Source organism: Apium graveolens, chromosome 9, assembly GCF_009905375.1.
Source record: "Apium graveolens cultivar Ventura chromosome 9, ASM990537v1, whole genome shotgun sequence".
Taxonomy (NCBI): domain Eukaryota; kingdom Viridiplantae; phylum Streptophyta; class Magnoliopsida; order Apiales; family Apiaceae; genus Apium; species Apium graveolens.
Window position 1 is genome coordinate 213,602,577 of NC_133655.1, and position 14,270 is coordinate 213,616,846.

Sequence of the window (14,270 nt, forward strand, 5' to 3'; positions counted from 1 at the left end):
CCATGAATCCAGTTATTGATCTTGAGTCGTAAACCTGATTCTTTCTAGACCATTGATTGTTGTATACCCAATTATGAACCACAAATATACGATACTACTCCACCAATACATACAAACTAAACACCATGCACTGAATCGAATTACCTACGCACTCAAACCATTGTATCTTATGCTTTAAAAGACCAAATCCTTGAAACTCTGAAACATCATTTCCTTTGTTATCCAATTCTTTCCTTACCCAGCATCCAAGCTTTGAAATTACCTTACTGATCCTTATGAAGATTGAAACCCTTTCATTGTTGAACACTCAATGTTGTTAATAATTCTGATTATTGTTTATTATTGCTTATTCTGTTATTATGTTAGAATTGGATTGTTTTTATAAAATTGTAGACCAGATTCGTGGTCAGACCATATAATGGTCAAGTTAGGCCAATGTGTGCCTTGGATCCAGTAGTTATAGCAGTGTTGTGTGCTTTGCTCGGGGTTAGTGCGTGACTGATCAGCAGCCTAACCTTTATTTTTAAAATGAAAATATAATATTCAATTCTAAATCATAATCCATTGTTCATTTAATATCATAACCGTGTTCACCTGATGATCATTATTCTCAGTTTTGTCATTATGACTTGCTGAGCTAGTTAGCTCATTTGTGCGATGTTGTTTTTATTCTTTTCCAGTTAAAAAGGAACCAGTTGGTAGCGAGGATCCCCAGTCCAGCGCGAGAACTAGGGGTACAGGTTGATCAAGTTGAGCTAGTAGGCTTCTTTTGGGATAATTTAAGTTTGTAAAAGTTTATAATAATGTTTAATACTCAGTTCTGAGTTTGAATAGTTGGGATTTGAACGATTTGTAATATAATAGTGTGTTTGGCTTGTGTGCATACTTTAACCTGTTACGGTCCGTGGTAGTTGGTAAGTAGGGTCATTGTATATTATTATTATCTTTATTATTATTATAAACAGGTTATAAATAAGGTGTGTGTGGACCCCAAACTTCTGACCCGGGTTTGGAAGGCGCCGCAGTAATGGTCTTATCCTTGGAGTTGAGCACAGAAGTAGTCCAAATCTCCTCAACAACTTCACAGTAGATGATTGGGGACTCAAGCATGGCATAACTCAATTTGCAGCTTCGAATGAAGTCCATCATTTTGTGATAGTCTTCAGATACAGGAATTTCCTTGTTCACCAAAGCTACAAAGTTGTTTTTTTCATATACATACCCAGTTTGAGACATGATTTTGACTGCGGGTGCCATTACCGTGATTGAAAGTAGTTGCAGAAAGGGTTTTTTTTTCTTTGGAGACGAAGAGAGATTAGTGATAGTTTTGAGAAAGATAAAAGTGAAAATGAGAATGAAATAGGATTTTATACTTTCTCAAACATAAACGGTTAAAAAATAAAAGAAAAAATAAATTAGCCAATCAAATTAGCCAAAATAGCCGTTTAAAATAAAGAAAAGTGTCAAAATTTTAATGATTATCCATCGAAGTATACTTACAGGCTGTAAGTAAATTTGACGGATAATATCTATAATTAATGGCTAAAATTGAGAGCAATTCAACGGATAAGGATTAAAAGTACCCAGAATAATATTTGATATATCAATGGATGATAAAATTCAACGAATATTCATTTTCAACGGATAATGAACATCCGTCGAGATGTAAATTCTGACCTAGCAAAAATTTCATCTTTGACAAGAAATATCAAATTTTATTCTAGCTGCATTTCAAATTGCTTAGACATCAAAACAGATTAAGAGTAATTAAGCATACCTAACTCACTTACCAACCTAGTAAAGGTGGATTCATCAAGTGGTTTGGTGAAGATGTCTACAAGTTACTTCTTACTTGGAACAAAGTGAAGTTCCACAGTACCATTCATGACATGATCTTTAATGAAGTGGTACTTGATGTCAATGTGCTTGGTCCTTGAATGTTGTACTGAATTTTCAGTAATTGCAATGGCACTTGTGTTATCACAGAAAATAGGAATCTTATTCACCTGTAAACCATAGTCCAACAGTTGATTTTTCATCCATAAAATATGTGCACAACAACTACCAGCAGCAATATATTCAGCCTTAACTGTAGAAGTAGAGACTGAATTTTGCTTTTTACTGAACCAGGTACTAGCTTATTTCCTAGAAATGGGCAGGGACCTATAGTACTTTTTCTATCAATTTTACAACCTGCATAATCTGCATCTGAATAACCAGTTAGATTAAAACCAGAATCTCTAGGATACCAAATACCAAGTTTTGGTGTTCCTTTGAGATATCTGAAAATTCTCTTAATAGCTACTAAATGAGATTCTCTAGGATTAGCCTGAAATCTAGCACAAAGACAGGTAGCAAACATTATATTTGGCCTACTGGCTGTTAAATATAAAAGTGAGCCAACCATGCCTCTATAGCTTGAAATATCCACAGATTTTTCAGTAGTGTTTACTTCGAGTTTAGTTGCAGTGGTCATAGGAGTTTTTGCACATGTGCAATCCATTAAGTCAAACTTCTTTAAAAGATCATAAATATATTTGGTTTGACTAATGAATATTCCATCACTAACTTACTTAACTTGTAAACCAAGAAAATAAGTTAGTTCTCCCATCATGCTCATTTCAAATTTACTTTGCATCAATTTGGCAAACATTTTGCAAAGTTTTTCATCTATAGAGCCAAATATAATATCATCTACATAAATTTAAACAAGTATACTAGAGCCATTAACATTTCTATAGAATAAGATTTTATCAACAGTACCTCTTGTGAAATGATTTTCTAAGAAAGACTTTGATAAGGTGTCATACCAAGCTCTAGGTGCTTGCTTCAGTCCATAAAGTGCTTTCAAAAGATAGTAGACATATTTTGGAAAATTGGGATCTTCAAAACCAGGAGGCTGACTGACATAGACTTCCTCCTCCAAGTCTCCATTCAGAAAGGCACTTTTAACATCCATTTGATAGACTTTGAAATTGGCATGGGCTGCATAGGCCATATTGATTCTGATGGCCTCAAGTCTTGTAACAGGAGCAAAAGTCTCATCAAAATCTATTCCTTCTTGTTGACAGTAGCCCTTAGCAACCAATCTAGATTTGTTCCTAACCATTATACCATTTCCGTCCATCTTGTTTCTGAATACCCACTTGGTGTTAATAGGATTCTTTCCTTTAGGCTTGGGTACCAGCTTCCAAACTTTATTCCTTTCAAATTGGTTTAGCTCCTCTTGCATAGCTAATACTCAATCAGGATCAAACAGAGCTTCTTCTACCTTTTTTGGTTCTTCCTGAGACAGGAAGCTGTTGTACAGACATTCTTCTTGAGTTGCTTTCCTTGTTTGCACTCTTGAAGATGCATCACCAATAATTAGCTCAAATGGGTGATCTCTAGTCCATTTTCTCTATTGTGGTAGATTAGCTCTAGATGAAGAGGCCTCATAGTTGTCTTGATGTATGACTGAGTTTTGATTAGAAGAAACTCCCCCTGAGTTTGTGGATCTTTGACTTGGTGTTGGGGTTCTTTCTGATTGTGATCTGTATTGGCTTTCAACTCCTATTTATGGCTCAGCGGATGTTGATCTTTTCCTTTCGATGGATGATGAAGGTTGTCTCTCAACGGATGATGCACTTGGTCTTTCAACAGATATTAAATTATGTGTTTCACTTGTTGTAGGCTTTTCTGCATTATCCTTAGATATTGTTTCTTGATCACCTTCGTCATCACTATCATCACAAATCATCTCAACATTGTCAAATTTGAGGCTTTCATGGAAATCTCAATCTAGAAATCCTTCAATCTTTTTATCATCAAACATAGCATGTACAGATTCCATAACAATGTTGGTTCCGAGATTGTAGAATCTGTATGCTTTTCCAACTGCATATCCAACAAAGATGCCTTCATCTGCTTTGGCATCAAACTTTCCATGCTGATCAGTTTGATTCCTTAAGATATAGCATTTAAAGCCAAAGACATGAAGAAAGTTTAATGTTGGCTTCCTATTCTTAAACAATTGGTAGGGTGTCATGCATTTTGCTTGATTAACCAAAGAAATGTTCTGAGTGTAGCATGCAGTATTTACAGATTCTTCCCAAAAGTATGTTGGTAACTTTGATTCTTCTAACATTGTTCTTGTAGCTTCAATAAGAGATCTGTTCTTCCTTTCCACCACTCCATTTTTTTGTGGGGTTCTTGCTACAAAAAACTCATGCATGATCCCATTCTCTTCACAAAACAATCTCATCACAGAATTCTTAAACTCAGTTCCATTGTCACTCATGATTCTTCTAACCTTGAAATCAGGATGATTGTTGACTTGCCTAATGTGATCGATGATGATTTTACTAGCTTCATCTTTGGATTTGAGAAAATATGTCCAAGAGATCTTTGAGAAATCATCAAAAATTACTAGGCAATATCTTTTCTTTGAGATGGACAACACATTGACTGGTCCAAATAAATCCATGTGCAGTAGTTGTAAAGGTTCTTCAATTGTTGAATTAAGCTTCTTTTTGAATGATGCCTTGATCTGCTTTCCAATCTAACAGGCATCACACAATCCATCCTTTGAGAATTCCACTTGAGGAATGCCTCTTACCAAATCTTTCTTGATTAGTTCACTCATAGTCTTGAAGTTAAGATGGGACAGCTTCTTGTGCCATAGCCAACTTTCATCTTGACTAGCCTTGCTAAAGAGACAAGTGACAGATTCTGCATTTGATGAGTTGAAGTCAGCTAGATACACATTTCCTTTTCTCACACCAGTGAGAACCACTTTGTTGCTTTTCTTGTTGGTCACAACACATGCTTTAGAATTGAATGTTACTGAGTTGCCCTTGTCACAAAGCTGGCTGATACTCAACAAATTATGCTAGAGTCCATCCACTAGGGCAACTTCCTCAATGATGACATTGTCCTTTGTAATCAAGCCATATCCCACAGTATAACCCTTGCTATCATCTCCAAAAGTAATACTTGGGTCAGCTCTCTCCTTGAACTCAGTGAGCAGGGTAGAATCTCCAGTCATGTGCCTTGAGCACCCACTATCCAAATACCAAAGATTTTTTCTATTTCCTTGCACACAAAAAAATCAAATCAAGTTGATTTTGGTACCCAGGTTTCCTTGGGTCCTGTTTTGTTAGCCTTTTTCTTAGGTTTCTTAGGCTTGTCCTCATTTGACTTAGGTATTTGAGATTCATCCTTAGTCAATTGAGTGGAACCTTTAAAACCATTCATCATTACAGAATTATCATGCACATGCTGGTTAACATGGAAAGGTATATTTTGTGCAAACATGTTATTCCAGTAAGGCATGCTAAATGGTATTTGTGGCATACTAAATGCAGCATAGTAAGGATATTGTGCAAATGGCATATTAGAAAATTGTGCATTCAAATTATGTGCAGGCATAATATTCATAGGCATTGTAGGCATGTAGGAAATGAAGGAGGAGCATACATGGGTGCATGCATAGCAAGTTTGCAATTAACAGACAAATGTTTAACACTACCACACTTCACACAAATTTTTATAGGTGCATATTTATCAGGTGTGTAGTTGTTATGTTTGTTAATTCCTACTTTCCCAATCCTATTATTTTTCTTTTTTGATTCTGCTTTAACTTCTCTTTTCTCCAATCTGTCATTCAATTGCTTGATTGACAGATGCCCTACATTGACTCTCTTATTCTTTTGCACTTAACTTGTTTCTCCTAGAACAAAGTTCTTGGAAGCTGATCCATAATTCTCATTTAACTTAGCTATCTGGGATTTGCTAACTAGCTTTCTTTCACTCAACGGATGTGATTCCTTGTCTTTCGACGGATAATTATTTTGATTATTCTACGGATAATCTTAATTATCCGTCGAATCCACATCTGTTGAAAATCCTTCTTCCAAGTTGGGATTCAGTTTCTCCTTGCTCTTTTTCCAGGCTTCATCACAGAAGGATTCTATACCTTGAACTTTAGTAATTTTATCATGGACATCTCTAGATGATTTCCATGCCTTAATTACTTCATGTTCTCTTTCAAGTTGCTTTCTTAAAATATCCTCTTTCTTTAAGGATTCAGTCAGTTCATCCTTGGCAATCTTGCACTCCATCTTCAGTTTTTCAAACTCAATAAATTGAGTTTCTAACACATTGTTTCTTTCACTTAAAATCATATTATTCTCTTTAATTTTAGTGTTTTCTTTAGTGAGAGATTTGAGTGTAACACGCAGATGATATAATTCAGTAGACATGTCATTTATAGCATCATTACACTCAGCTTTACATAAATATGATAGATTAGTGGTGATTACCTGATTACTGGATGAACTGACTTCTGTTTTATCTGATTTGGCCATAAGTGCTAGATTAACATAGCTTGTATCATCATCCTCCTCTAATACATCAGCAGCCCAGTCATTTTCCTGAGTTAGAAAGGCCACTTCCTTCTGTTTGAGCAACTCAAAGTATTTCTTTTTGTAGTCCACGGGCTCAAACTTCTTTCTATCAGAATCAGGCTTCCTGCATTCACTTGCAAAATGACCACTCAAGCCATACTTGAAACATTTAAATTTTGACTTGTTAACCATGTTTCTGTTTGGCTTGGATGCTCCAAAATTCTTCTTGAATTTGAGCTTGGCAAACCTTCTGGATAGAAAAGTCAGATGTTCATCTATGTCATCCATATCATCTTGACTAAGATGGTCTTCATGTTCAGCTACTAGCCCTTTTCCTTTGCCATCACAAACTCTAGGGTTTGGTGCAGATTCCACAGCTTAAACCTTTATCTCTTTCTATCTCTCTTGCTCAGCAACCAATGCAATGGATCCTCCCTTCTTCCTCCCTTTCTCCAGCTTCTCATCTTGTTCTATTTCAAGCTCATAGGTCTTTAGAATCCCATACAGTCTATCCAAGGTAAATTCCTTGTAGTCTTGAGAGTTTCTTAGTGAGACTATCATAGGCTTCCATTCCTTTGGTAGAGATATAAGGAACTTGAGGTTTGAGTCCTTTGTCTGATAAACTCTTCCATGCAGCTTTAGAACATTCACCAGCTTTTAAAATCTACTAAAAATGTCAGTGAGTGACTCACTTTCTTCACCATGGAAATGCTCATATTGCTGAATCAAGAGTTGCATTTTATTTTCCCTTACCTGCTCAGTTCCATCACATATAACTTGAATTGTATCCCAGACCTCTTTAGCAGTTTTTCAATTTATGATATTGTCAAACATGTCACCATGAACACCATTAAACAAAATATTCACGGCCTTCTTATCCTTATGAACTTGTTCAATATCTGGATCAAACCATTCTGCTTAAGATTTGGGGATAGATGGCTCATTTCCTGTAGCAGCTCTCATAGGGACATGAGGACCTTTCTCAATGTAGTCCACATATTCTTCATCTTGAAAGAGGAGATGCAGGTGTATTTTCACCTTCCAATGGTGATAATTGTCTTTGTCCAAAAATGGAATCTTTACTCCAATATCTAGTATGCTCATCTTGTTAGTTGTTGTGATCTTTAAACTCTTCGTTCTTCAAGAGCTTGCTCTGATACCAATTGTTATTCCCAAAAAATCTAACAAAGAATTACAGAAGGGGGTTGAATGTAATTCTGGCTCTTTTTGGATTTTAAGAATGGTTCTACCTTGAATATATAATTGTGTTTGATTTAGCTAAGGTGCAGAATAAAAGTATTGAAGAAATCAAACACAAAGTAATCAAATAAAAGTATTTAAAAACTTTCTGGTGGATTGAACTTTTCCACCAGAGATATATATAAATTCGAGAACTCTGTTGTAACGCCCCCAAATCCGGGATCAGAGGATTTGGTCGTCACTATGAAACCTCAATCCAAATCAACTTGTTTAATCAATATACAATTGCCAGCGAAAGATATTTAACATCTATGACCCCAAACTAATCCAAGATCTTTTAAGGTTACAGTTCTAGAAACAAGAATTCCAAATTCCACCAATAAATTTTTCTCTTTCTTTTAAAACTCTTTTCAATAAATTCTAATTCAAAACTAACTCGCTAGTATAACGTCAAAAAGAAGTATACTAGCCCAACAATAAAATAAAATAACATAATTATAATATAATATAATATAAACAACTTTATACAATAAAACTTACACTAAGTTGCAAACCCTGGACCCATCACCTTCCAAGAGCTTCTTCTTTGCTTCCTCGAATTACACGGCTAAACAGCGCAAGTTAATCCTCACAGGAGGTTAAATTTAAAAACAGGCAAGTATGAGCGGAAGAAATACTCAGCAAGATCATTGTAATACATATATATGGTCGTTTTGATATAAAACCGACATCTGCAATAGCGCAGATCATTTTAAAAACATAATTGCTGAAATAGAAAATTTATTAAAGAATCGGATAATTGTTTCATACTGTATTCAAAACTCTTTTGATATTTTCGAGCGAAATGCTTCAGCAATATTTTGAATCTTGATGAGAATAAAACTTGTAAAACAGTGTTTACGGTAATATCGTAAACAACATCAACATGAAATAATGATTATGGAGTGAATCATAAACTTTATTCAAAATCGAACTTTTGATATTAATACTCATTTTGTTGTCATATCAAATTAGATATCAATATGAACTTTGATGCTCGCAACATCCCATACTGAAGTCAACATCAATCATCTATACTAATACCACCTTTGATATTTAACAACAAAGTAAGTATCAGCGCAAATCAGAAACTGAATCAAAACTGCATTTTACCATTAATCCAAAACATAAACAGTTGATAAAAATCATTGATTCTATGATTATCAAAAACAATATAATAATTTAGATTGGAATCCTCGAACGACGGTGTGTTGCCGCCGATGATCAGCCGCGGAGCAACACTGTAATAACTCGAATTTTTGAGACCTTGTAAAACATTTAATGAATAGTAACCCTGACAGACAGGAAAAAAACTTTTGAGCCCACACTATATAGTGCATGAGAAAATGAGTTTCGGAATTGATATTACGACTATACGTACCAAATGAGTGTATGTAAACGTTATTAGTTTTCGAAGAAAACGAACTTTGAAAAACGACCATATTTACGACAAATCAAGGATTACGGGAATCACAATATAATTACGAGATTAAAACCCTATGGATTTATATTCAAGTAGGATAAATAAAAATATAATAATAAGTGCGAATGGAATTACATTGCGAACCATTTACGAGTTAGTATTACGGAGAACGTTTAAGTAACCGAGCGAACGCGTAAGCGATTAATTAAACGTAACGCACTAACTAAACCATGGTAAGGAAGTAACCATGGTTATTTCATCAAATAGTGAGCTAACCCTAGGAGGACCAATCTAGCTAGCAAATAGTGTGCTAAGGAGCTAACCTTGTAGTTTAGCTTGTAAGCTAGCAAACTACAAAGATATGTCCATGAATTTGGAGACAAGGAATAAACCTAATGCTATCCTAGGAAGAAAAAAGATCAATTTGAAAAGATATCAAGTCACCTTCCAAGAAGCAACCTAGAAATCATCCAAGAGAAGCAATCAAGTGCTATAAATACCCCCCCCCCCCCCTCACAAAGCTCCCATTCGGCTATTTTGAAGAAAAAGGAGAATTGGAATTCAAAACTCCAAGCTCTAGTTCTTGTAAAATCACACAATTAATTCCCAAGCCTCCTAGCAACTAAACTAAGGTAAGAAAAATCTTTCATCTCTTTTTATCAAGGTTTGATGGGTGGAATAAATTCAAGAAACTCCCTAGTGAATAGTGTGAATAGTAACCTCTCTTTGGTTTCTTGATTTTAATGGTGGTTTTAGGTTCTAAAACTCATACCAAGCACTTCCAAGCCTCCACCATCCTCAAGAACACATCTCAAGCTTTCAAGAAAGGTAAAAATCTTTGGCCTAACTTTATTTAAGGTTCATGTTTAATATCCATTTAGTGGGTGTTAGTAAACCTAACTTACTAAGTATTATTGATGAAATCTTAATGATTAAGTTAAGTAGACTTAAGGTTGGTTGTTGTTTCCTCAAGAACATGATTTTATTGAGAGGAGTTTGTGTGTTAATGATGATATGATGATTGTTGGTGGTTGTGTTGATAGTTAAGGCGTAAACGAAACCCCGATCGTAAAACGTAACTTCGTTAAAACCAACAAACCGTAACTTTAAGTTTCTGCAGAAGGTCCCGAAGAACTGTATATTCTTGAAAAATAATCTTTTTTGATAGAAAATATTATAAGGATCGTTTAGACGCTTGAATCGCTTGATTCCGATTTACGGATCAAAAGTTATGGTAGTTTTAGTAAAAGTGATTTACGCGATAAAAACTGCTACGAATTATAAACTTTGAAAATATAAAGGATAGGCTTAAAAGTATTCATAAATCATGAACTTTTTACAGAGAGTAAAATATTGAGTTTCCTAACTTGCATAAAAATTTCAAGTGAAAATAATGATTTCTTAATTTTATAAAAATGTAGGAGCCAGACCGCGCGAGTAGAAACCGTAAGAATCTTTAAGCGGAGCCGACAACGATAATGAGAATGAACTCAAGATACTTAGGAAAATGAAGTGACCATAAAGTGATTATGACTTAAAAGAAATGTTAAGGGTAGTATGAGTTGAGAGGGTGTATAATGAGTAGCACATGAGTACGAGTTACCGTAAGTTAGGACGGAACCTAACGAAATGAAATATATTTATGGTTATAGATTTCCGAGCGGAACCTAGAGCATCCTCCACCTCGAGATACCCAGGCAAGTTTACAAACCCAACTCCATTTTTACAGTTGTGTTGTGAAATTATTGTTTTACTATCATCGCTTAAATACCATGTTTGCCATGATACGTAGTTGTTAAATTTTCGAATAATATAGCGATGTTGTACGATAAGTATATATTGTGAAATGTTATTTCGCTTTAAGGCGTGACATATTATATAAGACCGAGAGTCGGTCGGGATTTAAGATAAAACCCGGGAATCATTTCGGAGATATTATAGGGCGGATATAAGTCCATAATAGTACATTTTAAAGGGACTCATTGTCCATTTACGAAACATTAAAACACCTCGAACTTTTAAAATGATTTCCCAACGAGCATATTCCCTCAACTATATTTTATTGATTCGGATAGTAAATATTATATACGTATTCCTTTATTATAGGAGTAGTATACTTCAACGTTTATTTATTCAAACCCGATTAATCATTATAGATTATTAATTATGTAAATACAAACTAGTTGAGGAATATTATTTAAATAAATCTTTTAAAGAGTAAACTCATTCGAGTTATGATTAATATCAATTATCATTTAATTAATTATAGACTATTATTTAATTAATTATTTATTAAAGGATTGTTATTGATTTAAAAATCATAGATCCTGATATACTTTCTGATTTAGAAGTATTATTCGAATAATTTCAGATCGTCGGTGAATATTATCCCGACTTATTATTATATTGAATATAGTTTCGAGAAGAAACTTTTTCCCCTTATTAATTATCTGTTGACAACGGTCAACTCACATCCTTAGTACTTCCACCGAAATTCTCGAAAGTACGTATATACATATATATACACTTATATTTTAAAGAGATAAACTATTTCTATCAACAAGCAAAACGCTTGGGGAACTTCGATGTGGTTCAAGTTCTCGAGATTGATAGAATTCTTTTGAAAGGACAATGGAGGGGTAGACTCTGGTACTATGTGTGCTAGATGGTCTACCAAAGGTACCGCAGGCGAAGGTACTTTGTGTACTCAGGAACTTGTGAAGTATGCGCATACCCGAAAATGGGACACGTAGCCCGAATGCGGCCAGGGTGATACCCGAGAGATGACGGTTTCGTCCTTTTACTAGTAAAGAAGGTTACTTCCGTAGTACGACTGATCATCGTATGCGGTGGCTCCAGTGAGATGTCCAAACTCTTCCAATTGGAATTGATATGCAATACCGTAACCCAAGCCTAGGTGCTGGGATTACTATTAAGGTATTCGCAGGTTATAACCCCTTAAAGAATTGTTTTCGTAAGAAGGTGTGGGACACCAAGAAATCTATTTTCAAATAAAATATATATATAATATATGATGTTATTATACAGTCATTTTCATACTGTACATTATTATGCTGAGCATTATAGCTCACACTTGTTTTCTTAAATTGACACAACACAACAGTCAATCAAGATGCCTGCCATGAGAACAACAGCCAGGAAACGGGTAGGAAATGGCCAGCTGTTCCGTAGATTATTTGGTGTTGTACCTCAGGTAGTCAGAATAAGCTGGATTAGTTTTCAGTTGTTTATAGTTTGGCTTATTTATAAGTATGGTTTATGTAAGATAAGAAATAAGAAACGTATATTTGGCCGGAGGACTAACCTTACCTAAAGGTCACTCCCCGGTAAGACTAATTATATTTGGGTTGTAATAAAATTTCTCTAGTAATGATGGTTCGTTTCCAAGACAAAAACCTGTAAGTGTGTGTGTGATAAGTGTGGGGTTGTGAAGCGTGAGTATTTATATATTGTAGTGTGAGTTTAGATGGCATGGCTTCCGAGACTCCTGACCCCGGGTTTTGGGGCGCCACAGAAATGGTATCAGAGCCATAGGTTATCAAATCTTGGAAACGATAGGATATAAAATACGTAGACCTAAGAATAATAAAACAATCAATTAGAGCTCAAGTCAAGTTCGTCGTCAGGCTACATGGGTAGTCTTGACTGTTTTACCCTCAAGGAAATTCCAACTTTAAGTTAGTAATACCTTGCCTATTATGTCAGGTACCAATGGAGCCTAGGAGGGAGGTTGAACCTGTTGATGATGTCATGATTCCAGAGCGTGACCCTATTCCTGAGCCAGAGAGCCCACCCATTGATGATTCAGATGATGACCCTACTGAGGATGTCCTAGATGAGGAGACTGAGCTTCCTGTCCCCGTAGCTAATAGGGTAGTATGGAGAGATGTAGAGATGTACCCACACCAGGCTATTCGCTCTCCTACACCACCCCCAGGGATCCAAAACCCTATGTCCTATACTGATGATGATGATGAGGAGGCGATACATGTATAGTTCCATGAGGTCCATGACATATCCTCTAGCGGCCCAGATTCACCTCTACCACCACCGGCGACCATGCATGTAGCCGTACACGACTGGATAGTGGGTCAGCTTAACGCTGAGATCACTGCGGCATCTGCTCGCATTGCTGAGTTACGCCAGGCACTGACAGCTGAGAGAGCTACACGACTAGGATACCCAGGAGATTTCAGAGCTTCTTCCCCAACCATAGCCCGCAGAGAGATCGATGGGATCGAGCTCCGTACCAGGGTTTAGATGAGGATGACATCAGTGGGAGGATACATCCCGGTAGTGGATGCAGAGATGATGATTGCAGGAGCGATGAGGAGGGTGCGTGACCTCACTCACAGTGATAGTGACTGAGAGATTAGTGATTAGATGTAGACCTTGAAGAAGGCTGAGTGACTTGTCACCAATTTTGATAGAATTGCTAGTAGTAGATAGCGTTCCTAGCCTTTCAGGGTACACGGCTTATGTATTTTCATTTCAGTATTTAGAACTAGTAGTGATAGATTATAATCAGGCGTGTATGAACTCGGCTAGTTGTTTCATCCCCAAGATATAAATGGGAGATCTTATGAATATATATCTAAGCAGTTATTAAGAAATGATGTCTATATTACTGCACTTTATAAAACTTGTTAAATAATAAATGACATGCTTACATATGAACAAAATAACCCAACTGTTATAATCATGTGACCAATTTTCTTTATCAGAACAATGCCACCCCGTAGAAGAGGAACCAGGGCACAGCCCGCAGAGTCTGTTAACCAATAACGAGGTGACCCAGTAGTAAATGAAGAAAGTGAAGAAGACCTAGACTATAATGAATATGATGAGGAAGAATATGTAGAAGAAGAGGCTGAGGATACCCATCAGGGAGGGAACCCCATGAATGAATTTATGGAACTGCTAAGAGCAAATCTGAACCAACAGCCTATTCCACCACAGCCCTATGCTGCCCAACAGACTGGAGCTACTGCCTTTAGAGCCTTCAAATCCCTCAAACGCCCAGAGTTCCTAGGATCTGCCGACCCGTTGAAGCACGGGCCTGGCTCAAAGAAATAAAAAAATCCTTCGAGATACTAGGTGTTGAGGAACGACATAAGACCATTTTCGCTTCTTACATGCTGAAAGGAGAAGCTAACTACTGGTGGGAGTCCAAACGAAACCTAGAAACTGATGTTGTGATC